A 27,834-nucleotide genomic window follows, 5' to 3' on the forward strand; every position below is an offset into this window, starting at 1 on the left:
GTCTTTGAAATTACACAGTTTGTCCTTTTAAGGTTGGAGAAAACATGGTGAGCTGTTACATTTATAATTAAGTAATCAGTAAATGTGTAACTCATTTATAATATCCCAGTTGTACTGTACTTGTTAATTGTTAAACATGAGAACAGGAACAGCAACTTTAAGGTTTTGTGTTTAACATACAGTTTGAAAATTTGGAGTATGGGACCAGACCTTCTAAATGACCTTGAAAAAGTCACTTAATCTTCTGTGCCTCCACTTCCATCCTGCTAAGTGAAGGGTATAACTAACTACAAGAGGAAGGAATTATGAGGATAAATTTGTGGAGGCATATGAACTGTGTACAGACTGGGGCACTGAGGACTGCACGGAGAGAAATTAAAATAATCCAATGTCACAGGTACAGTTAATTGATGTTTCTACAGTACAGGGAGGAAAGCCTAATGACTGTCACATCTTTCAAACCATGTAGGGACTTTTTATTCAGTACCCATACATTTGTTCTGGTTCAGTTTTGCTTAGAGATAGTTCAGCTACTTTTCTTAGGAGGGATCTACTTTTGCTTTGATAAAAGTAGAATCTCTTTCTGGTTACACAGCTAAGGTCATGTAAACCATGCCATCATGAAAAGACATTTACATTGTGAAACGTTTCCTTGTTAAAACCTGTGACAGGCACAGGAGGGTGTCACTGCCCATGGCAGGAGGGCTGAAATGAGATGATCTTTTCCAGTCCAAAGGTCTTTTCCAATCCAAAGGCCTTTTCCTAGCCAAACCCTTCTATGACTCCAGTATATATAAGATATGGCACTGCTGTTATTGGGTTTTCTAGGGTTTGTTGCAGTTGTGGTATTTTCAGCAGCTGAAGTCACTCATATCTGGGGTCTAAATGTGTTGTTTGAACAGCCATGAGATGTATGAACACTCAAGTAAATAGCAAACCACTCTCCCCTCCCCCCAGAAAAATACTGGAAAAAGTATATTTTTAAGTATATTTTGTATCATTCCAGTTGATAAAAATACCACCGTAAGAACCTTTCTCAGGATATCTCAGCATTTTCTTTTCTGTCCTGCCTAGAACCAAGGGATGCCAGAGAAAGAGGGAGTTCATTCAAAGTTAGGTTCTTCAGAACACAAACAGGGTCCATGGAGAAGTGATTCTCTTTGCCTATATATAAGTAAAAATTGCCTTGGAAATAGCTGACTTTACTAATGCTTTTATTGCTTGTTTTACATGTTAGCCACTTGCACTGAGAGGTCGCCAATGCAGCTAACAGAGGATGCAGCAGGACTAGCAGCCATGAGGGATAATTAACTAATTAAGAAAAAATAATATTCAGGATTTCCCTTGCATTTTGCAGGGTTTTTTCTTCCCTTCCCCTTCACCCTCACCTTTTCCTTTTGGAAAGACCCCATTTCTTGCCCTAAGCTTCATGATTTTTTATTTTTTTTTGCAGATGAGTGTGTCTAACACTAGTAACCAATCAATTTTTCAAGTTCCTCCTGGACTCTATGAGGGTTATAGCTTTGGAAAGCAAGTCACACCACTGCCTCCATTGCCTGAAACTGTCATGGTTCAGGGTGCTGTCATGAGCAGACATTTATGGATCTCTGAATTCTTGTCGCTCTTAGCTTCCTGATCAAGGACCACCTTACTGTATTGTTTAGCAGGCCTGGCATTGGAACACCACAAAAGCACTCCAAAGATGTTGCTAATGGCTCTAAGACTGAATGTGCTAAATGGAATGCTGAGTCTCATGGCAGAGTAGGACAGCGACCTTCCAAGACCCAAGGGTCTGGCAGCATAAGGACATGGTGAAGTAGTTTATGGAGCAGCCATTTCATATCTGGCAGTGGATGTGGCTCTTTTCTTCAGCAAATTGGGATTCCATGACTTCCTCTTACATTCCAAACTGTAAAAAAATCATTAAGGCCAATGTCAAATAGGCCAGAACTTACATATATTCCTGACTTTTGAGTTTATATAGTCAGCAAAGCAGTGAGCAACACATTGCAAAACAGTGCAGCTGGTAATCAGTCCAGTAAGAGGGGCTTTACAGAGATAGAAATGTTCATTACTGAAGTGAGGTGTCAGAATCATTAACTCTTTCTTAAGGTCTTTTAAACCAATTTCACTCTTTTAAGAAAATCCTTTCCAGGAGGTGAAGCTGAGGCCTTCTAGACTATACTGATATTAAGTATGAGATGTAGCATCTCATGTGGCATGTTCACTCATCACTGAACATGCCACACAGCTCTGTATTACATCTGCATTAGCATAGGAGTAACTGCATGACTTCATTATTATTCAGATTAATCACTGACTCACCCTGGTAAGTTTCCATAGGGGACTTCATAACTCACATGTTGATAAAACAATAAAGAAAAAATCCAGTGGACACTTCTAGATGTTCTTTTTCAGAAGGCATCCACTTTTTTTGGGAATCTCCATCTGAATATCATTTGATGCACCCAGAGTCAATTCTCATTGTCGTGGGGTTTTTTACTCAGATATTGTTGTAGGTGCTGTCTAAACCCATCACAATCCCTCAGATATGACAGTATATTGTTTCATGCAGCTCTAACTATAAAGAAATATAAGAGGAAATGTAAAAAAATGCTTTCTCAGAAAGAAGTGACTGTTTTACACTATCACAATAGCTAAGGCAATATTAACTGTCCAGAAAAGCAGGAGCAGGTTCTCAGGATTTGGAAAACTGAATTTTAACAGCATATTTCTGTGGGGTCTTTAGTAAATAAATATATTTGACTGCATTTCTTTCTACTAAAGAAGAATTAAACACTCCTTTTCATGAAGAACAGGGAGACCCAGCTTGGTTACTTCCCTCACAGCCTTCATATAAACAATACAACGACAGAGAAAAAATAATAATAAAATAACAATAATAATAATAAAATAACAATAAAAAATCATGACTTTTTTCTCTGGATAGAAGAGTTTACTGTTTGGTTCAAAGTATCATTATGCTGAATACCCCCAGGCAAGGCTTTCATAAAATGTGTGCATGTGCAGAACTTCCAGTGATAGAAACAGTGTCTGAACAAGTTCCAAATTGCATTGTAATTAAATTTGGTTCCAGGAGTCTAGTGCTCCAGAGCACCAGTACTCTCAGTGACACCCACCAAAGCCAGTGAACATCTACTCACTTTTTGACTTACCTAGCTGCCATTTTGCTCTCAGGTGTATTTTACCTCGGAAACAATCTGCCAGCAACTCAGCAGTTTCAGCACGGAAGGTGTCATAATTTGCCACTTACAATGGAGACAAAGAATCCTCAGATCATTACGAGTACAATGAAAGCTCTGCTACACCATGGAGCCAGCATCATTCCAAAAAGAGAGAAAAATAGATTCTTAAAATAATACAGTGTTTTGTCTTTTTTATATTTTCCTATGCCCCAGCCAGCAGCAACATTTAGGAATGTCAAAAATATCCAAGTGCTTGGACACCCCAAAACCCCTGATTGATAACTATATATTTGTAAGGAATGGCTTTGATTTTTTGGGAATGCTCACACTCTTGGTTCATTTCAAAATTGTGGTGATACTGTTTCTATTGTTTCTGCTTTTCTAGGAAGCAAAAACAGACAAGGAAAATATGCTGGAATGAAACCCCAGACATTTAAGTAGGAGATATGATAACTACACATCTCTGGTTTTTGTTTTGTTTTGTTTGCATTCACTGACACATGAAAAAATGCAGACAAGTGTTTTCTACCAAAAAGATCTAAGAACTCAGAGGTTTAAAAAGTGTTTTGATGAAAAATTTCTAAGCAGATGAAGAGGCTACAGTTTCAGTAATATATTTAATATTTTCACATCTCCTTCCTAAAAATATATTTTCTGTTCCAATCTGTATGCAGAGGTATGAGCTGGAGAATGAAACGTTACTGCATGGTATATATAAAATAAATGAAATAGCGTGTCCATATTTAATACATATTTGAAGGCACTTCAAATGCAAATTCAGGCACCAGAGAGTTCATCTATATGGATAAACTATAAAGAGTCAAAAGACAGGCTGAACACTGGCACATAATCATCTATACTATTTAATTTTTATCATGCCTATGTCACAGGTTTAGCTTATGCTGAGTGCACTCTCCCAGCCATTCCCTAAACAGGGCTCAAAGGCAAGAGTGTTCCCAGGTGTCATCATAAACCATGCCGCCCTGTTTTAGGGTGGACACACAGGAGGAAGAAGGTTTTGAGGTGAGTACCCAAACCAGAGTAATTGATCCTGATCTTTTCTAATATCTTATTGCCAGGGAGACAATAATTTGAAGTCCAGATATGCCATGGGCAGGAAAAAATTGTGTTTCTTCTCACAGGGATGAGACAATTGTGAGGAGGCAATATATATATATATATATCAGTCCTGGTAGGAGGCTGAGATCCTTCCAATGTGTGCACGATGCCAGATGACATCAAGGTTGTCAGTCCCTAAACTGTCACAGCTGGGGTTGTCACTAGTTCACTTCCCTCTGTGCCCATGTGTGACCTGGCCTGACCTGCCCTGACCTGGCCTGACCTCACAGAGCCCCTTCACTCACCATGCTTCTTCTTCCCTGTGCAGTGCTGCCAATCCTACTCAGGACCCCCCCCAGTAACTGCCCTTGTGCTTGCACTCATTTAGTTGAACCACCACACATGATCTTGCAGATAATCCTCTTTCTTGCTGAAGATTACTAATTTGTTCAATGAGTGTAAAACCAAATTTTTAGCAAAGTTTAACAGTGGCTTATTTCAGAAGGAAATGCTGACTGATTTAAAGAGAAAGTTTCATTAAAATGAATATATTTGACTCTGTAGCCTTTTACATTAATTCAACCAATTTGTGTTCAAATGACACTTGAAATTAAACTATAATATTTTTAAAGGGCTTATCAACAGGAGTACAAATATCAGCATTTGGTCCTGGATAGGACTCTGAACAGCCCTGTGTGCTAGGATCAATGTTCAGGACAGGACTCATCCGTAGAATGCTCAATTAAAGAAAAAGTTTCAAGCTTAATCATAAATGAACTTGGAAAAATTTATAAGGAAGTTAATATTTCTACATCAGTAAAGTAGCAAATTTCAGTCTCTGTAGGGTGTCTCTAAGCCAAAACTCTCCAAAGTCTCTGATGGAAAGTCAATACAAGTCACGAGCAGAGTTTAAAATTAGAAGTTATATCCTAACTCCCCACTGCTCTATAGACTTTCAGTGTCTGAACCTCTGGTCAAACACTGGAACAGAATTCTTAGTGTTAGAGGTGTGGTCAATGCCCTTTGTCTATAAGTGTGGACAATTCCCCAGTTCCTAAATGAGTGCCCTTTGGTCAACCCTGAAATGGTCAATGGGGTGGCTTAGTAAATCATTGTAGGCCCCTTCCAACTGAAATTATTCTATTCTATTCTATTCTATTCTATTCTATTCTATTCTATTCTATTCTATTCTATTCTATTCTATTCTATTCTATTCTACTCTGCAATAATATCATCATAACATTTTTGTGCTTTCTTAGAGTAGATCAAGTGCCTATACTTGCAGCTTCCACAAGTTCTCTTATCCTCTGTGGTCCTGTTTCTCACTTCCAGCTCCAAAACGAGACCACAATTCCCTTCCGATTGTTTCTGCTGTTGTTGCTGTTAACATTTATTTTCGTCAAACAATATCCAAGGAATGTCTGGAAAATCAATGTTTAATAAGTTACAGTAATGTTTTCAATTTCCTGTCATCTGCTTTAATGTACATGTGTACCGTGTCATTTCTCATCACTTTCTGAATCCATCTTGTTATCAGCAAGGTATAACTTAATGTACAGCTAACTCTTTCGTAGGTGACCTTAAAACATACACTACTGGGGATGCTTTGCAGACGAGTCATTCTTTCCTTGCAGTGAAGGTGACAGAGGGAAATACTCAAAATCTGCAGCACAAAACTTCAGCAAGGACTTTTACACTTGGGTACACATTCTTAGGGGGAAAAAACTGTTTAGGCAGAAGAAATTAATTATGTCATTATGTCTGCAATGGTGTGATCATTGTGTACTGGAAGAGCATTTGCCTGGCAAAAGTAGAGTCCTAAGGCTTAATCAGACAGGGTTTCATTTCATGGTCTGATGATCTGACCTTTAACATTTATTATGGGGATCTGACCTTTAATATTCATTACTATTTCTATGCTATACCTTCTTCTTTGCAGTGACGTACCTGGTTGACAGAAAATATGAAGGTTGAGGCTGTGATGATTTACTTCAAAGTTTCCATAAGCATTGCTTTGAGATGCTGCTCTATACAATGAAGACTTGAGGAGGCAAACAAAAGTAGTGGGTGAAAGACTGCATTGTTATGATGCAAAGAAAAAGAAATAAGGAGAGTAGCAGGAGGGAAAGCAAATTAAGAGGGATTTCACTTCCTGAGGAGATTGATCCAACTATCTGTAGGCATCCAAACAGTTCAGTTAGTCCTGCTTGGATATTGTATGCTGTCAATTCCCTCAGAGCAGAGTTTGCTGTGGAGAGCAACCCAAAAATGGAATAAGTGATGTAGAGCTTCCCACCTCCTGAACAAAAGTCCTTGGCTCAAGTCCCTACCATTTAGATGTTTCATTGGCTACTCACTTCAAGTCATTAAATCTCACCAGACACAACAGCATGGCCTATAAAAAAGGATGGGGACACTGAAATGTTGCTGCTGGCATTCAGCACATAGTCTTGTTTTTTCCAGTAATTCTGCTAGACACTTGTTACTCTTGGTCGTGTTTCCCTCCCGTTCATGTTCTTTTTTAATGGCTTTAAATATAATTGCTGGAGCATGCAAATGTCTCCCTACCCAGATGTGTTAAAGTCTTAGGTCAGCCTTTTTGCATGCATAAAACTCTCCAGACCCAGATTTAATGAAGACTTGGGAAATGGAAAAAGAAGAGACGTAGTGAATCTGGGAACAGGGGCCAACCCACTCATCCCAATCCTGAAGACATCGAAAAGACTGTGAACTCCCACATAGATTTCTGCATTCAATTCATTACCAGTTGGTACTTAGAGATAACATTATGGAAGCTTTTGTTTCTCCACTTGGCTTTAATTGCCTTCCTTATTAGGATTTATCTTTCTGATATGGCAAAATATTATTTCAATAGATGCTGCAACATTATGCAAAAGAAGTTGAAAATTATTTCCCATAGAATATTATTAGTGAATGTTTATGAGTTTCAATGCAAGTAATATAAAGGGCTCGGAACATACCTTTCTTGAGAGTTCAATTCAACACAATTCATGTTTGGTTTAAAATAAACTAAGCTTCGTGTTTGGGGTTTTCTTTCTTTTTTTGTTTCCTTTTCTTTTTTTTTTTCTTTTACTTCCTCTGGAATATATGAAACTGTTCTTCAAATGCTAACTAATCTAACCAATTTTGTATTGAAACATGAATGCATTTTAATTCACTATTCAAATAGTTGTAGCAATGAATATTTCTGCATCCCTAGCAATATGTTGAAAGAGAGCTTTTTGCTGCTTAAAAAAAAAAAAAAAGAAAAAAATGTCTGCAATTTCTTTATACAGTCTGATTAAAATCCAATTAATTACAAACACAATTAAACCTTTCTACCACAGTTTGCAGAAGAGGGTTGATGGAAGTAAAGTTGTCAATCAAAGATCCAATAGGGAGTAGTAGCTTGTCATCTATGTTACTTTTAGCCAGTAAAAGTGTTAGGCTAAAATACTACATTAATAATGTATTGCCGTATGCAAGTTTATTAGGAAATATCTCACTTCTTTGATTGTTGTTTTGCTTATCATCAGATCAATACTATTTTGTTTATATGGCACCTTTCTTGACAAAGTCATCCCAAGGCATTTCACAACAATAAATGTACATATAATAAAAAGGCAGTTAAAAATACAATAAAAGGAAATTAAGCATTAATGTACAATCCAATCCTGTTGTGAAGTCAGCTGCCAAAGAATAATTTGATGGCATCCAAACTTTAAAAAAAATTCTTGTTTTATTGACATTTTGAAATTTTATAAAACCAATAACATGCCTAGCCATAACAAATAACAAATAGGGAATATACATCATATATATCAGAATTTCTCTCAGTCTAGACTGTCAATTGGCATAAATAAGCATTTCCTTACTTACTTCTAAAAAGCTGTAACAAATGATGATTGAGTCCATTACATGTTGATTTAAACTTTAAAGACAGAATAATTTTCTTATCATTTGGGGGTTAGATGTTGATACTAGTTGCAGACAGGTTACTCTTTGTTTCTTTGACAACATCACTGAAAACTCTCTGGAGGGTATATATGAAACTTCTTCTCCAAAGGGCAAAAAAATAGGTATAAAGTTCTCTTTCTTGTCCAGGATTTGAATAGATATTATGGGGTACCACTAAGTAACACATAGTCACTCATTCTCTTCCCATGCACAGGATGAGGAAGAAAAATGCGAGGGTAAAGGTATGAAAACTGTGGTTTCAGTTAAAGACTGTTTAAAAGCAAAACCCACATGTATTAAAAAAAATCAAATAAAAAACCCAAAACCAAAAACCAACATCCCCCCAAAAAAACCAAACCAAACCAAACCAAACCAAACCAAACCAAACCAAACCAAACCAAACCAACCCAAACCAAACCAAACCAACAACAACAACAACAAAAAACAAAAAAACAAACAAACAAACAAAACAAAAAACAAAAACAAAAACAACAAAAAAAAACCCAGGGAACCCCAAACTAAACAAAACCAACCAACCAACCAAGGAATAAATTAATATCATGGGCAGGAAGGGATTTATCTATTCCCAGGAGAGTGGGTTTCCATTGCCCACAATGGTTACCTGGGAAGAAAAATGCCATAACCCTGAACATCCCTTTTCCTATTTCCTCTAGGTTTTATTGATGAGCAGAGTATCATATGAAATGAGACATCTCTTTGGTGAGTTGGGATCAGCTATCCCAAATGTGTCACCTCCTTGGGCACATCTAGCCTGGTCACTGGCAGAGCAGAGAAGGAAACAGCAGCCTTTGGTGGTGTCTGAGCACTCCTCAGCAACAGCTGGATCATGACTTGTGTTATAATCCAAATGAGTTTTTTATACCTCAATATGTCTCAGGCTGGATTTGGTCCACAAGCTTTGCCTCTAACTTGTTTTTATACAAAAATTTAACAGAAGCCCACACCCTTTTCTGCCTCCACACTGCTGTCTCTCATTTTTATGCTGTTATTAAAGTCTCTGCTGTGATTTGTCCTCTGACATCTCTGGGACTGCTTACTCCCTGCACTTTTCATTTTGTCCCCACTTCACCTGTCTGTCTCTTTGGAGGATGGGACTACAGGAAAAGCAACATAACTAAATCCAGTTAAACTGACAGAAAACTATAACTGTGTCATCTGCTCTGGGACTATCAGGAGTGGATGTAACATGCCCCAGTTCAGTGAGGAGAAGAACTTACAAGATTTGATGGCTTCAATGCATTCTGGATACTCTTTATACTAGTTACTGACAAGAAACTGGGGCATATTTGTGCATGTACAGCCAGGCAGATAGTCCAAGTTTGAGAAAATCTGAAAATCATAGCTTAAGAACTGTTAAAAATAAAAATTAAAGACAAAGCCAAAAAATCCAAAAAAGGAACCAACCAAGCAAGCACAGAAAGACACCAAACAATTTTGCATGCCTACTTTAGCATATCCATGTACTTATCTTTGATTAAAGTCAAGTGCACCTCGGTGTTAAGTAAGCCTGTGAACATTTTGCCTTACTCAAGCTTGTAAGCACATGTTTACATTTTTTTCCCCCTCAAAAGATTGGCCCAGGCCACTGGTGGTCCTATCTGAAACCAATAGAAGACAACACTCAGGTTTGCTCTATCAGGTTTTAGTCTTCAGCATCTAATTAGTCCTTAAGACACTGCTAGTTAAAGGTGTCAAACAAAACAAGATTTCTTTGTCTCAGAGAGCTGTTTCAGGGTGAGATGAAGCTTATTTTTATGAGTTCCTGTTCCCCCCTCCCCCAGCTATAAAGGGAACCTATAAGACTATACAGGGAATCTCGTGCAACTCACTTCTACTTAGCTCTTTACATCTGGTCAGTATCTTCAACTTGCACTTTACAAAGGTGGGGAGGAGTCACTAACCAAAGACAAAATGTTTTCTCATCCAGATATTACTCTGCTTCAACCCTGAGGCCCTCCCCCTCCCCCCAACTTTTTAAACAAGAGGATGTCACTTTTCACTAGGACTAATTCAGTTGTGAGGCAAAGAGAATGACTGGGAAGGGTGTAATAATTACAGCACAATGTGATGATCCTCTAGTGTATTCCCCAAAGAAGTATGATCTCAGAGAATTTCTTCTAGGCCCTCTTCAAGTAATTACTGTCAATTCATGCTTATCTGCCAGCTCTCTCTCCAGGTTTTCTTTTCCTTCCCTTCCTCAGTGAAGATACTGGTTCTGACAAAAGGAGCCATTTGTCAAGGAGCTGGCATGCCAGCTTTTCCCTCCCATTCTTTGCTGAAATTATGCAAAAGATTACAGTCCAGCCGAACCAATATGTACCTTATCAGCTAAATAATAGAGCACATAATAATCAATGTCAAATGGACATTGGTGGTAGCAGATACAGCTGCGGCATTCTCACAACCACTTCTGGACGTCTTCATTTTCAACATGGGAAATCACAGAAGGCTTTCAAATAGATGGCCAAGGCTGATTCAGTATTTGAAAGTTCTGTAGCTGTAACAATCCTAGAGGAGGATTTTGAAAATAAACTCTTTTCCTCAGGGGTCACACTGGAAGGGAGGAGTCTCTCAAAATATGAATGCTGTGCTGCCTGCACACAAAAGAGCAACAGATAGATTTTCTTGGGCTTCCACAGTGACAACTCTGACTTCACCTTGGCCTGGCATGAAGTGAAATTACAGTGTAAGACTTGTTTACTCTCCCAGGGTTTAGACAGGCGGCCTTTGACTTACAGTTTTTCTGCAAGCTTGGTTTAGGCAATAGTAAATTAAAATCCTCTAATGACTAAATACAGGTGGATTCCTCCTCTAACCACTATATTATTTAATTTTAAATTCTTGAATGGAAAATGGAATTGGCTCAGACTTCCCATGAGAGCAGCAATAGGGACTACTACTTAAAAGGTTTAACCGCCTAGTACTGCAAAGAGTAAATCTACAGGAATAAGGAAAAATCATCATATGCATTCTAGTGTTTTTGACAAAATAGTAAGGGTTGTATAAAACCAATTCATTCGAACCTAAATTCCCACCCTTGTTTCTTAGACTACGGAGAAAATGTGAAACTCTTCAAGTCTCTGAAAGCCTACACAATCTGGGATTCTGAGCATGGAATCTGTTCCTCTGTAATTTCTGATTTCTGTATGAGCACACCCTGAGAACCAAGTGATCTTCAGGGTCCCTCTGCACAATTTTGGCAGTCCTGCAGCTGTGGTGGTGCAGTACATGAGACTGAATGTAGGACTGGCATATCCCACTGCTAAGCAAGCTTCTCACACATGCCTCTGCCACTAGACAGGGTTTCACTTTGGCAATTACATTGTCATTGTTCAAGAGTTTGCTTCTCTTTCTTAAAGTGCAATATTCACCTTCTATTTCTGGTCAGTCTTCACCACACGGGGGAAAAAAAGTCAGTCCCCTGAAGAAATATGCAGTGTGGAATTTTCACCATTTTCATGTTTTAAGTATACATGTTAGTTTCAAGGCTATCTGTACAACACGTGAAGGGTAAAGCAAGAAGGAAATAGGAAAAAGGTAGAACTCTTTTACCCTGACAATTTGAAGAGGGTGCTTTGGCTTTATCAAATGCTAAGCATTTGCCTCAGGATTTGGGCTTATTATGAGCTTGATTTAGCTGTCAACAAATTGATCCAAAACAACTGTCTTCCCCGTACTAGCTCCTTCAAGCCATGTAGTCTCTCTGGAGGATAGGTCCTTTTTTATTTGTGTGTTGTGATTTGCTTTTTCTCTCCCCCCCACCCCCACTCTTCTTTTTACCCCCAGCACTGTCATTAGTTCACCCAATAACTTACTTGCTACCACATTTTTTAATTTCCTGGCATTTTGGTGGCTGAGGAAATTCAGCAATGCCCTCTGAGGACTTGCACAAACATGTCACTTCTTTGCAAAACATCCCCTGATTTTGTCAGTTGCATGAGCTAATGCCAGTGAAACTCCAATGCTTTGGAAGAAAATCCAGGGGCACCTTGAGGGGGTTTATTCTTTATTTTTTTTGTAAAGTTCAAGATGATTAATTATATGGGACTCAAGATATGTAAAAGTTATCCAAGTTTTCACCATTAATCACATAAATGAACAGAAAATAATTAGTTCGTAGTGACTTTCTGGCTTATTATAATCAGCCCAACTCAAATCGACTTAGCCCAGAGAGCCAAATATAGCAAGGAAAAAAGCTCGAGGCATTTTTTCGCTATGTGTTGCCTGTTATCACACAGTGAGGTTTCTGTTCAAATGATGTGCCTTATTAAGGCAGGCGAAACCCATTTAAACAATGTATCAGAAATGCAGACAAGCTGCAGAAAAATACATGTATAAAGGGTATATTTTTCTTGAAAATTATTGATGGATAAGCCTGCTAAAACTTTAGAAAATGTGTTTTCTAAACCACTGACATTTTGTTTTTCTAGTAATACAATTGTTTGTTGTTTAGTTTTTTTTATTTTTAATTTTGCAGTCATTCTTTTCTCCCCTCTTACTTCCCTTTGTAAGGGACGTGAAGAATGGCAATTCCCTTTTATTTTACTGTCTTAAACCATGTGCTTATTAGAATAAATGTTATCATTACCCTTTTTATTTTATGATTAGTAATTTTTTATTTGATTGCCAATGCTTTTACTGTAGGCTTAAAGTCTTGAATATTACATGTGATTGAACAATAATAAAATGGAAAGACTTGGATATGATTCTTTCTTTCTTTTTCCTGATAAATTCAATTTTAATTCTTAGAGATCTATTCTAAAAGTAGGTAGCTTACATTATGTTTAATTTTTTTTTTTCTGTCATCTATGTGATGCAAACATTCTCATTGTTTACATGATGTCATAAAATTACAGAAATACTGAATTATTAGGGATGGAAAATACAAGTTTGAGTTCAGCATTTACACATATTGCCACATCTACACATATTTTTAAGATCTCCAGCAATGCTGACTCCACCACTGATCTGGGCAACCTGTTCCAGGGCTTGACCACCCTTTTGATGAAGTTTTCCCTAATTTCCAATCTAAACCTTCCCTGGCACAACTTGAGCCTGTTTTCACTTGTCCTGTCCCTGTTCCCTGGAGCACAGCCTGACCCACCCCGTCTCCTCCTCCTGTCAGGAGCTGTGCAGAGCCAGAGGGTCCCCCCGATCCTCTTTTTCTCCAGGCTGCGCCCCTCAGGATCACTCAGCACCTCCTAACAGTCTGTGAGGATGCATCCTCCAGACCCTTCTCAAGGTCTGTTCCTTTCACTGGACACACTTCAGCCTCTCACTTTTCTTTCTTGCAGTGAAAAGCCCAAAAATGAACGCAGGATTTGAAGTGGCCAGGACTCTTGGTAAATGAGGGAAAATGGCTCAGAGCACTTCTGGCAGTTCGCTCAGTCCACTTGAATGGATCCCATCTGGCCCCATAAATACACATCCACATGTTTAAGAGCAGTGTCAGGACACTTCCCATTTCCCCTTGGAATATGGGGGCTCTGTTTTGCTTCCCATCCCTGTTTTCCAGTTCAATGTGCCTGGAGAACAGCAGTTCTTTTTCTTTTGCTACTGTGTTTACCCCCATCATCCAGTAAAGGACAAAGGAATATCAAATCACACTAAAGTTTGTATCCTGGAGCTTGGAAATCGCGGTGTCATCAGAATGCTCAGAGAGATATCCTGTCAGGTGAGTTTCATAGCCATTACACTTAAGCAAGTAAAGTGATAAATTTGTGACTACATAGGAAGGTTGTCAGTGCTACATGTCAATAGAACTCTGATGTTGAGTCAGAAAAGTTGCATAATTGGGTAAACATTGAGACAGGATCACAGCATTTTATGTGGCATCAATAATGGAGAGACAAGGCTCATGAGATCCTTCTTCTGATAAATTTTTGCGCTGTAATTTCACACTGGTCATGTAACAATCATTTCCTCTGTTTTTATTTTTTTAATTAATTTTTTTTTAATTCCTGTACTGTAGAGGAGTAGTCACTTGTTTTAGCATGGAGTTTAGAACAAAGGGCAAAGAGGCACCTGGAGACAGTGAGAAGAATAGACAGCACCTATGCAAGTACCCAAGAAATTCTAAAGGCAGAATATTCAATCTTCTCTATTATGAATTCGATATTTTCTTCCTAATACACAGCTCAAATGCTTTCTTTAAAAAAAAAAAAAAAATTCAGTGCCCAGTGCTTTTAAATCACCACTTTTAGAAAGACAAATGCCCAGTTTTACTGTGGCCATCCAGAAATTGAAAACATGTGGTTTGAATCCTTTTTGATTTGGATGAGATTTTCAAATTTCAAAGACTTGGATTCAGATGTCTGCACAATTTTTCTGAGGAGAACAAATGCACAAACACCCAAGGAACTGGAAATAACAACCAAGCTACAGAACTCAAGAACTCACAGTACTCTCACTGACTTCGTATTGCCAACAGGAAACATGTATTAAGGATCATCAAGACCTATTTGCTTGCTTGTTTGTTTTTTAATTTTCTTCTCTTTTAATTCTCTAGTAAAGTATGTTCCAATGATTGCAGAACTGTATCCCAACCAAGAATGCTTTCCTAAAACAGGGAAGTGTAATCAGTTCTGAGCGAGACATTTTGATTTGAAATCTAGAGCTTAGTTCACTCCTCAGAATACGTCATGACATCTCAGAAAAGTTTTTAACTCTGGGTATAGGTCAGACTGAAAATTACAGGATTGAATTATTGTGAAGATTCTGTGTTCTGATACCAGCTCATGTAAACTTTATTTCATCATTTTGCCCTTCTGCTTTTGCACCCCTGTTTTGTGTATTCAGACTAAACTCTTGGCAATGTCATCCTGTTATTATATTTGCACAGTCCCTTCTACAAAAGCAGCTAGAAAACAGCTGGAGCCTCTAGCCAACAAAACTGTAAATAATAATAGATTTCTTTTCTCTAAACAGCAATGTACATACATCAAACAGGGTTATATAATAAAGATTTGTAATAAAATACTAATAAAAAAATTGAAATACGGTTGTTAATAAAACATGTTTTCAAGTTTTCTCTTTCATTGTCTGTGTGTATGTGTGTTGGTGAATGCATGTGTGTGTCTGCAGGATAACAGCTAAATTAGATTTTGCATACTATATAAAAACAAGTGCAATCACACTAACCATTTGTTTCTTGGCATTTTTTATTTCTTTTTTTTTTTGAAAGAACTTTCTCTGATGACAGTCTTACAATTGAGCATTTATTTATTAAAAGGAACAAAAGGAATTTTGATTGTTCCAGTAAACAAATACACTTTGATAAGCACACAGTACCAGAGAGGAAAATAACAACACAAACAAGTAATTAAAAACTTTGGAATTTAAGGAAGAAATTTTTAGTATCTCTGTAAAATTTATGGATGTTATGGTAGAGATTTGGAGCCTCAGAAAATGGAAACTCTTGAATATTTGGCCATTTATATATACACAAACACACACACATATATATATGCATTTTATATGTATATAGGTCTTCTTGTTTTGTTTTCATATTTGTATACATGGTGGAAAGTAAAGGAGCAGTGTCATATAGCAGGGTCACAAAGAGAGTCTACATTAGGCATAAGATAATTCATTTTTTTCTGGATGAGAACATGAGAGGAAGTACCCCTTGAGTAAAAAGTTCCCATGCACCAGTTTAAGAGTAATGATTTTATTTATTCTTTCACCTAATTGTGAGGTTTTCTGTACCTCTTTAACCTAGGAAGGTGGTAGGAAAGGATGATCTATATCACATATAGAAGTCAGATAAGAAGGAAATATTGTGACATGCTGTGCTTTTGAGCAACACTATGTATGGAAATACCAATCTGTTAGCTACTTCATTGTACATTAAAGCATTGCAAAAAGAATTCTTTCTCTTAAAATAGAAAAAAATACTTACAGCTTGAAAACATTTTTTAAAATATTTTGATTACTCTGCATATGAGGATTCATGTCCTAATATTTCATAGAATGCTAATAGCTAATGGTTTACATCTGATGAATGTCCCTCCAGCCATCTTTTATTCTCCTTACTAAGAATCACAGATTTTTTTTTTTTTTTTTTTTTCCTATGGGAGTCAAATTGTATGAAATGGTAGACAGCAGTGAAAAACTTTTTATTCATTCCAGCATGGCAAGACCTAAAATTTCCCATGAGAAATGATGGAAATTTCTTCCTGCCTCGATTATTCACTCTAGGTCACAGTAGCACAACTATTTCTTTTATGATATCAGGTTTGGTGTTTAGATACAAAGAATGGTACTTACTTGGTTTTGGTTGGTTGGTTGGATTTTTTGGTTTTGTTTGGAGTTTCTTTATTTCCTTTCTTCAAAAAAATCTGTCAGTTTTAAGCTGATTCAATTCAGTTAATATTCAGTTCAGTTCTATTCAGTTAATAGAAGACAAGATATTTGAGATAAGTATCAAATTTGGGAGGACATTTCTGCAGCTTAAGAAACATCACTGGAGAAAGATTCAGGTGTTGATTGGGAATTATTTGCCCTCCCTCAGCAAAACATAAGGGAAAGCAAAGAAGTACTTTTGGGAAGAAGACTTAGACACAACAAGCCTGGCATTTCTAGCAAACAAAATGCAGGTGATATAACAGCTCCATCAGCAAAATGGAGTTGGTGGCAGGAAGCCTATTTGAGGCTATGAGTTTGTATTTAAGAGAAGAGTGCTAGCAAGGTTTATCTGCAGCACTTTGTTGTGAGGGGAACAGCAGCAGATGATGTGAAATTATATGAAAATGTATGTGAGAATTTTTAGAAAATTTTTGGGGGCATTTGCCCAAATTTAGTCATAGCTCAAATCTTTACTCCTGCCTTATTATTTTAAAGCTGTGATGGAAACTCAAAGTGACAGTGCTGTCAACACACTGAGACATAATGCTACAGAGCATTGTGCTTCCGGGCCAGCAAACAAAACATCAGCTTCCAAGTGAGAAGGCATCAAATAGGGGAAAAAAGCAACTGTATGCTGTGCATTATCCCCACATAATGCTATAAAGTAGAACAGCACATTTACTAAGGAAAGCAGGGGCAGGAGTGTATGTGTAGACAGCTTCTGTTCATAGCAGTGCCACAATCAGCAGTTCCTGCTTATTTATCTCTAAATTTCCATGGCGATGGGATTGGCTATTGGTAGTAGCCTGCTATTAGTCTGAATATAAAGAAGAAAGAACTTCCCTCTTTGATGCACACATACATAAAACAAAGTGAGAAAATCATGAAGGAAAGACCTAGGATGTACTTCTTACACACAAAAGCACGTAAGACAAGATGAAAAGGCTTTGAAATTATATTTAATTCTGTAGCAGCTCTGTTCCTGCATCATAACTCCATTAAACTCAGCAACTGAAAGGATACAAAGAAGCTTGGTCTCTTTGTTTTCTGATGAAATTCAGACCTTTCACACCTTCCAGGGCTGTTCTCAGGCAATAGTGTATAGATTTATCTGCAGAGGAGGCAGCACCTGCAGCTGCACTCCTTTGTGTGAAAACTCAGGAGGAAACTGCAAAATGAATGACAGGACTATGGAAAAAAACACATTTCCTCCTGCCACCCGCTCCAGTCAAGTCTCCACAGCAGGCTCTGCACCATGGGCTTTGGACCTTACACAGGTGCACTTCATGTGGAACATTCAGTTTTATTAGAGAGTAGTGACAGTGAGTCAAGATATTAGTGACACAAATATATAAAGAGAGAACAGTGTTTCTTCAAGGTCTACATGGTTTCTACAAAATCTTTCTAGTGTCTCTTGACACAGGAGGGCTTGTTAGCTTGTGAGGCAAGACATGAGGTATAGGAGTCAATCCTCTGGAAATCAGAATGAAAAGTCATAGTTCTCCATTAATTTGAGAGAAGAACAAATCTACTCCCATAACAAGCCCCAAACCAGCTTTTGCTCCCACTCACACATGCAAGGACACATACAATCTTTACTGGCAATATGCTGTCATAAATTTTCCTTATTATGACTCAATATGCAACTATTTTTACTACAGCAGGTAACTACTGTATTTTTAACAATTGTGCAACAAGGACCTTTAATAAAGACAAAGTTACTGAACTGTCAAGAGACTAAAAAAAACCCACAGAAAAACACAGGAGAGCCCAGTAAAGAGTTTAAACCTAAATGAAAGTGCTAATCTGGGTGTATTGGGGAATTAGAGCCTCAGAATAAGTTGTCATATGGAGCACTAAATAAGCCAAATCCCTGGTGTTACAGAAGCACTATTATGAACCTGCAGTCCCCTGGTGAGATGCCAGAAGGAAGAGGGGAAGACTCTGTTTGCTTCCTGCACCTTCTCCCTCAATGACACAAGGTAAGGCAATAAAACCCCTTTGCTGGCTTCATTGCATCTGGTACAACCATTTCACAGCACACTGGTGTCAACAAGGTGATGTCATCTTTTTGTGCTCTCCTCTTCCAGCAAATACATTAGCCAACAGTGGATTTTAATCTTTTGAGACTTGTTGATCTGTACATTTTGAAAAACCTAACAATGGAAAAAAAAGCAACCTATCATGAAAGTGTATAACACTACAATCCTACTGATGGTGCATTAGGAAGATTTTCTCCTAAAATTCTTTGCTCTTCACTAGCAACAATAGTGCAAAAATTCTACAGTTGTATCTCAGTTATATGAAAAATAGAACAGGGTTTTATTTAAAAATAAATGTTATGCTGCATGATTTCTGAAAGAAAGCATAACCAAAAAGAATCATCTCAGTTTTCCAAAACTGAGCCAATTATTTTGACTGGTACAAAGACTTCATAAGTTTGCAAATGCTAGTGATGAACAGGGCCCTGCAGACCATCAACAACCCAATAGCTATGGGACTATTTACCATACCTTGTGTTCAGAAGTCCTAATGATTTTCCTTGATACATGACTTTTGCTTGTAATATGCTGCGCTTTTCCTGTCTCCATGCTTTATTTTCTTATGCAATTTTCCACATCTGACTGGTTAAACATAAAGGAAACAGCCTTAGTACTGAACTGTACTGTGAAACCAAAGTATGAAAAAGTTGAATTTCTGCTCTGACCTTTCTTGGGACTTTGTTCATGGCTCCAACTGGCACTTTTATTTGAGATGCAAGCATTGTTATCAATACCACCCCTTCCCTTATTCCAGGGGTCAGCTTAGACCTGGCCTACAGATCTTCATGATCGACAACAACATAGCATAAATTATCAGAGTTAAGATATCCTTAGAGTTTGGCTGCTTAGCACAAATTGAGGATATAGTTGTACAATTTTTCAAGCAAGGTATCCTCAAATTAATTTAATGAGAGTCATGACTAAATAATGTCATGGAACCTCCAGCATCTTAATAAGAGCATTTAATGACTCATCAAGACTTTCTTTTTACTGTTTTACTTAGAATGTTTTAGGGGTATGCAACACTGTTGTTCCTTATCTCACATCCCTATGTCTATAATAGTAATTAAATAAACATTATTCATCATTACAGAAATTTTCAAAACCACACAAAATATAAAGCACTTAAAAAGACTTCAGGGCTTTTGCCAATTCCATCCTTACACACTTTTCATATCGTCTTCAAGGACTGATCAATATTCTAGCACAGAATTCACCTCACTAAGGCACAAACGTCCAAAAATCTGATGTTTGAAAAAGCAGCCTGGGCTCCCTTTGCAGAAACATTGCCAATTTCAAAAGGAATTGAGACATTTTACATTGATCTGGCATTAGGAAGTAGACCCGCCACTCTCTATTGGCCAAGGAAGAAGATTAGCCTATCATCACCCTGCACTCAGGACTAGATTTTCAGGATGATGAGGCTTGATTAATAAACCCCCTTCATTCAATTTAGAATTATTCACAAAAGCATAACTGTTTTCCTTTTTTCTTCTCTCCCACACTCAGTATAAGACATGTTAGCACCTTTTGGGCTTTAGAAGAAAATATATCTTTGACAGAAAAGATGCAAAGCCTTTGAGCTTCTGTGCCAAAGGAAGAGGGAAGTTCAGCTAAAAAAGCCCTGCTGCTGTTCCATGGTCTGGCAATAGCACAGTATTTGTTACATGATGTTAAGGAGTGGACTTCATCCCACATTAGAAAGGAGAAATAACTCTACACTGTGTGCTAAACTGACCTGAGGGAGAATTCCTATTAGCAGGATATAAAACCAAGAAGTCTACTTGTATTATAAAAACAGAGTAATGCAACTTGTTCCAGGGGCACTGTTTGCTCACACAGCTTACAGGACAATGAGGCCTTATTCCTCATTGTGGCATCATTGCTGTAATGAAAGTATGAAATAAATGCAATAAAAACACCCCAAAAGGCAGAATAACGCCTGCCTTAAAACTCATAAGATTAATAAAGCAAGGATTGATTTCAAGAAAGGAAATTAACCTGCGGAAGCAAAATACAGTAAGCTCTGACACAGAAAATGCTTCCCAAGATCCCCATGGTAGTTGTGCTTGAATAAGGAATGTTGGGCTCAGGCTGTGATTGAATGCTGGCAGTCTGTGCTATATCGCTGGCAAGGTTTAAACACAAAACAACTGTCTGTGGAAAGAAGGAATAGAGAGAAAGGACAGCACTCTGGTTCCCTGGATAGTAGACCTGGATGCCCAGCAGAGAAAAAGCAGGAGATGACAGATGAAGGACAAACACATAGGAATAGCAGGGGATCTGTGGCAGTATGTGAGAGGCTTGCAGACTACATTCAGTGCTAAAAATGATGTGTAATTGTCACTGTTCACAAAAGGTGCCATCCATCTCAAAGCTTTTCAGTACTTAGGATACCCATTTGGTGAGTCTGAGTAGTTTCTGGCGTTTTGGCAGCTGCCTCAGCTAGAACAGCAGCATCACTCTAAGGAGGAAGCCACACCTCTACATGGGCAGAACTTCAGGATGCTTAGCAAAGTCCATAGCAAAAAACTACTTCCTACTGCCACCTGGGCTCTGAAGGTGATTACAGTTACACTGCAGAACTGAGAGCCTACATTCCTTTTGAAAGCCCTTTCATTGTGAATGCTAGGTGCTGTATGTAGTTCACTCCTTAGTAAGGTTTACTGGCTTAAGCTCCACATTTTATTAACATTGCTATGAGGCCTGCTGACTGGAGCAATATTGTGTCTGGACAGCTCAGCATCCACCTGGCTCAAAGAACAGGAGTATTTCTAAATGCCTAAAACACATTAATTGTGTTTTGGGTATGAATATGCTGGTTTGGATCTAGCTGTAAATAGATAGCTCAAGGTTACATGCAAAGCCAAAGCTGAGAATTGTCTTCCCCCTCTCCATGTCCAGCCCTAGGCTATACTCTGATCTGTTAGTATGTTATGCATATTCATGTTTTCATAGCCTCAGGAACCAGGACCTTGTACAAGGCCTCAGACATAGACAAAAGTCTTCTCTTGGTGGAAAGCAACATAAAGCGATAGAGCAGAAAGGCAGACCATATGCTAAAGACAGGATGAAGCCAAGAGAGGCTCCCAGACATCTCTCAAGGACCTCCAGTGAGCTTGAAAGCTGTTTCTTCTGCAGATCTTCTTGCCTGCAGATATGCTGTTTGCCCTTTGAAGGATGAATTCTCCCTCCAGCACAGCCAGCCTAGTGGTACATGGAAGGTATGACTTTCCTCTCCCCCTGCAGCACCTTTGTGCCATCTGTAAACCAGTGGGGCTATACTCCCTCCAGGCAATAATACTGCCACATCAGGACCCTGAAAGGGCCCTACTTCTACTCAAAACATCTCCCTTGAGCATATGTTGAAGCACAATGTACAAAGACTAAGCTCTACATATATGTAGCCCCACAGTCTTAATGCAACTGGCAACCCATATATTTAACTGGATTTCCCTCCCTTCTCTTCTTCACAGACATTTACTCTTACATTTGGATTTTTCATTGTAATGTGACAGTGTCAAGCACAATGCAATGGATCCATTGTCTGAGCCCCCAACATAAATTTCATACATCAAAACACCAGCTGCAGACTACAGGTCCAATTCTTATAAATTACATTGGAAATCTTAATGGAGGTGTCATTCACCTCTATTATTATTATAACAATACAATAAGAGCCATGTACACTTTAAAAATTAAACTCTGTATATTCCTATCCATAGTAAAACCTGCCTGTATATGGGCTTTAATATGCAAATAGAAAATTATTAATCAAACCTTTGCAAAACACGGTGAAAGAGCTTCTTGTTTTCTTTCAATACATTGCTTTGGCAAAAAAATCCCAACTTTCATAACATTTTTTTGATTCTGAAAATTTTCCAAGCACATGTGCACAGAGACAAGCAGGCCACATGTACCTTTGATAGTCAGAATTGAGTTTCCCAGTTTAATTTCTTCACCAAAAAGGAACATAAAATCCTAAATGTCTTCTGCAGTGTCTGACCAGATCTTCACATAGCTTGTCAAGTGTTGGTACATAATACCCTTGCAGACAGAGTTGCCTAATTTGGACTCAGTTTGATAAATCTTTTAAAGCAGAACTGATTCTCCGCTGGATGAAGTTATGGATGTCATGATGATGTATGATGGAAACAATACATTGTACCATTTTCATTAGAGAGTTGCCAAAACCTACAGATAACAGAGCCAACACACAAACCAGCACCACCTTTACTGTGCTGATACTCTGGCAGCCCTCGTGTAAGGCAAGGAACAGACACAACAAATACTGGAGGAAGCTGCTTTAAAACAGAATCAATCTGCTTTTCATCTTAGTCTTGCAGTTTTTCTAGCAGATTATTCACACAATTGTCCAGCATTGTCACACTGAGCATAATTCACTCATCCTGAGGACTATAAAGTGCAACCGGGGAAAATCGACTGACAGTGATTCATGTAAGGAAACCAATGTATGTGATACAAATGTACTTGAGGGGTATCCAGCTGATTATCTTTGTTTGCTTCACTTTCCTTTTTTTTGATTGAACAGTCCAGACAGATGTTCTTTATACTCTTTTTTTTTTTTTTTTTTTTAATGTAAGACCTAACCCAATCTATTCAAAATCTTGTGTATTCTGTAAACAGAGTCATCATCAACAACACTCGTATACTGCAATTCCACACAGGCAAATCCAAACAAAATAAAACAGTCACTCTCATCCCCTGAAATAATTAGAGGAATCCTAGTCCTGGAGAGTCAGAAGAGGAGTGATTTTGCATCAGAAGATACTGACCCCAGGTACCCAGGGAAAAAACAAAAATGACCTGTACCATTTTTGTTACACAGAATTATCTAGTATGTAAAGAAGCAAAAATACAGAATATATTAAGAAATTTATTTAATTGTTTTGATTTATTTTAGGTGTCAGAACTAGGGAATTCTGTTTTCTCTTTGATTGCTGCTGTCTCCATAGGCCCCAGGGATGTGCTCACAGGGAGAACCAAAGTTGTATTAAGTGCCTTGGACAACACATCCCATTTATATGCTCCAGATAGCAAAGACACAGCATCTTAATTTCTTCTCTCCAAACATCACAATGATGCGGCTGGAGAGGAGTGCTGACAGCTGGATGTGGAAAGAGTTAATCCAGATTGCTGAAGGAAATAGGTAGCTACGTTTCTAGCACCAGAAGAGTGAAACAGTCTTTATTCTCTCTGTGACCCTGCACTGCCAGCTGCAAGCCTTTCACAGGCACAGGTTATTACATGGCACTTGAGGAATGCAATAGCTCCCCTCCATTATTCTGATGAGGTTTTTCGTATTTTCCTTTTTCTTTTTTTTTTTTTTTTTTGAGAGCACTGTGTCTTTCCCTGGGAATAAGTCACCAGGAGGGAGCTTTTTAATCTGTCACTCAGGGACTCATATAAGCAAGTACCTGTATAACAGGGTTTGTGGGATCTGGGGAAGATTGAGTTCTTCAGTCAAGACTTGAAGGTGTGACCTCCTGATTTAGAAGACAGAGTGCTACTTCTGGAGTTTACCACTTCCACCATCCTCCCCATCTGTTTTTGTCAAGCTCAAGAATTGTGCTGCCAGTGGAAAAGGCTGCAGTTCTTAATGAAATCAGAAGTGCTGGGAATTAAATCTGTGCTTTCTGAAATATCATCAACACTCTGTTTTAACCCTTTTTCTTTCTTTTTTTTATTCTTTTATTTTTTCTCTGTTAAAAATTTAGACAATAGCTTTTCTTCTTTTTTTTTTTTTCAATTTTGTATTATTTATTTACAAGGATCATCACTAGTATTCCAAGATATTTGTTTATTACTCTTCTTCATTATAATGCCAGACAAAAGTGTGAAACAGACAAGCAGACAAACATATAGCTCAAGCAAAAATTCAGTAAACCACAGGAGACAACTATGGAGAAAAGATACAAATACTGATTCTGCTGGAGCAAATCTGGAAAACAAATGGAAGTGTAAGCACCAGATTTTCAGGTAATAAATAGTGGTTTGAATCAACAGCAAAGGATACATTACTCAATTTACTTCTAGGCTTACTTCCAGCTGTGTGTTACGATGACCCTGACTGGACACAAGGCTCCCAAAAAATCCACTCCTTTCCTTCCCTTCTCAATTGGGCAGGAGAGAGACAATATAATGAAAGGTTCATGGGTCAAGATAAGGACAGGGAAGGGTCTCTCAGCAGTTACCATCATGGGCAAAACTGACTCAGCTTGGGGAAATTAGTTTATTTCCAAGAACATCAGAGTAGGGTAATGGGAATAAAACCCAATTCTTAAAACAACCCCCTCTTCTTCCCATCCCCCTCTACTCCTGGTTTCTTGACTCAAATTTACTGCTTCCTTTCTCAGCCTCCTGCTCCCCAGTGGCACAGGGGAATGGGGAAAGGGGCTTGTGGTCAGTTCATCATAAACTCTCTCTGCCACTCCTTCCTCTGCCTGTGCTGGACTCCTCACCTCCTCCCCATGCTCCAGCATGGGGTCCCTGCCATTGGAGACAGTCCTGCATGAGCTGCTCCAGTGTGGTTCCTTCCCAAAGGGTCAGTCCTTCAGGAAAAGGATTTCATTCCAGCGTGGGTCCCTCACAGGTTCTGCCAGGATCCTGCTCCAGCACAGGCTTCCCATGGGGTCACAGCCTCCTGTGGGCACCCCCCTGCTCCAGCCTGGGCTCCCCCAGGGGCTGCAGGTGGATCTCTGCTCCCCCTGCCCTCCCTGGGCTGCAGGGGCACAGCTGCCTCAGCCTGGGCTGCTGCAGGGGCTGCAGGGGAACCTGAGCTCCAGAGCCTGGAGCAGCTCCTGCCCCTCCTGCACTGCCCTGCCTGGCTGCAGGGCTGCTCCTCTCACACATCCTCAGTGCCCTGTCCAGCTGCAGCTGCTGTTTTGTAGGTTTTCCCTGCTTTCTCTTACCCCAGAGGTGTCACCACCATCACTGAGAGGCTCAGCCTTTGCCAGCAAGTGTCCATCCTGGATCCAGCTGGCACTGGCTCTGCTGGACAAGGGGGAAGCATCCAGAAGCTTCTCACAGATGCTTCTCTAACACCCCAACTCCTTTTCATGCAAAACAAATACAAGCTGAATAAGAACACTAAAACTGGAAGCTGCAGACTTCAGAACTGATAGTGTAAAGAGCCGTAACCTCAACATACATCACCTGCCACAGCAGTGCACCGGTTTACAGAACCTGAGGCATTTGGCATTATTCTTCATTGAGGCAGTTAAAAATTCTTTCTAAATATATTTGGCCTTTTGGTCATCATCTTCTTTTTTTCCATTGTATCTCTTCCTCTTTTTTTTTTTTTCCATTTTCTGTTTGTTTCTATTTTTGTTCCTTTTTTTGTTTGTTTGTTTGGTTTGATTTGGTTTGTTTTTTAATTAAGAGAATGCAGATAGTACCATGGCTACAGCCAGAACTGAGGAGTAGAAGCTGTGGTCCTGTGGACAGAGCACAGGACAGATGATTAAATTTCTCTTCCTGTCTTGCTTAATTTTCCTTTATGTGGCTTCAGGCAACTATCTTCCCTATCACTCAATTCCTCCATCTCTGAAATAATAAATGGTCATGAGCATATTTGTAATATTTATTGATATTAAGATTTATTGTGAATGTGCTGTTTGGGTATTATTTTTGTGTTTATTATTATTATTATTATTATTATTATTATTATTATTATTATGCTTCTGCACTGGTGAGAACAGCTTAAAGCATATACCACTGTGCTGGGATCTACAACTTGCAATGGAAAAACTAGCCTGAAAGATAACCTTGCCACTAACAAGGTAAAAATTAGAGCACCAAGCAACTCAATAGGCTGCCTCACTGATAACAAAGCTTTCAAATACCCTGAGCCAGATTCTGTTCTCAGCGAGATGAGTGAAAATCTGAGGGGTCCTGCTGAGGTCCACAGGACTATAGGGAAATTACCGAAAATCAGAATTTAGCCCGGTGGTACTTAAAATAAATGTGCTCACTCTGAAGGGTCTGGTATGCGTTGGTGCTCAGTGTGCTACACAGGGAAGGAAAAACAACAGAGACACACACATGCTAATTAAAACTGCAGATGTGACTTGGTGGTTAGATTAAATAACACCTCTGGAAAGAGGGAGAGCTGCCAGCTATAAAAGCAGAAAGCTCCTCAATTAAATTTCTCAAAGGGCTGTTGCTGATCTAATTTCTCCTAATTCCTAGAAGCAGAACCAATAACCCTCTCTTTCTGGATGATGTCTGTCAGTTAAATGCTGACCCATACCTACTCCCAAGTGCACTTTGACTTTTTCTCCTTACACTTTGCCCAGTAGCTCAGGTGGATACTTAGAAAGGTTTCACTCCTATTTCCTCCTGCTCAGGTGAAAATAGAGCAGGCAGTGCACATGTGGGGCTGAGGCTACCAAAACAGCTCATTTTAAGCCCTTTTTTAGTTTCAGAGTGAGCATGAAAGATTGAGTTTCAGACAGGACAATAGCCATCAATGCAGATGGAAAAACCAGGTAATGTCTACGTGTGCTAAAGTCAGATCTTCACAGTGCTTCTAATCTCTCCTATTTCCACTAGACCTGGCTTGCAAGGTGTTTACAGAACCACCAAAAATGCATGAAAATTTTCTTTTGGGTTTCGGCAGTGGCTGAGGGACATAAAAAATCACATCATTCCTAAGGAAGGAAAGAAATAGCACGCCAAAAACTCTGCAAATGGAAAACTGAAAATGATATAAAGCTAAGCCTCTCAGCCTGGCTTATCATTGCTGGAGACGATGTCTCCTGTGGCTGCTATTCCTACAACAGCTGCTGTGTGGCATTGCTCCCCTTCAGATGGAAAGGAAACAGTGCTCAACGCAGTGAGTCAACAGCGCTGGCTGCAGCGCTTTTCTTCCAGACAGCCCTATTCCCTGTCCTCGTAACAAACTGCTCTAATTGTTATGTTGACTATTATGGCTAAAATTGCAATGCTCTGCTGTTCAGTTTGTTGTTTCTGTTTTTTTTTTTTTTTTTGTCTATATTTCTATAAAGATATGGGAAGGGGGAAAAAGTGCCTTTTACAAATTATTTTTATAGGGAAAAAAAAAAACAAAACTGAAATGCCTTGAAAAATAATCTGCCGGCTATAAAATCTATTATGAAATATATTTCAATTAAAAGGCTACATAATTTATATGCATAAGCTTTTCTTCTGTCAAGTTTATA

This window comes from Passer domesticus, chromosome Z, assembly GCF_036417665.1.
Source record: "Passer domesticus isolate bPasDom1 chromosome Z, bPasDom1.hap1, whole genome shotgun sequence".
Taxonomy (NCBI): domain Eukaryota; kingdom Metazoa; phylum Chordata; class Aves; order Passeriformes; family Passeridae; genus Passer; species Passer domesticus.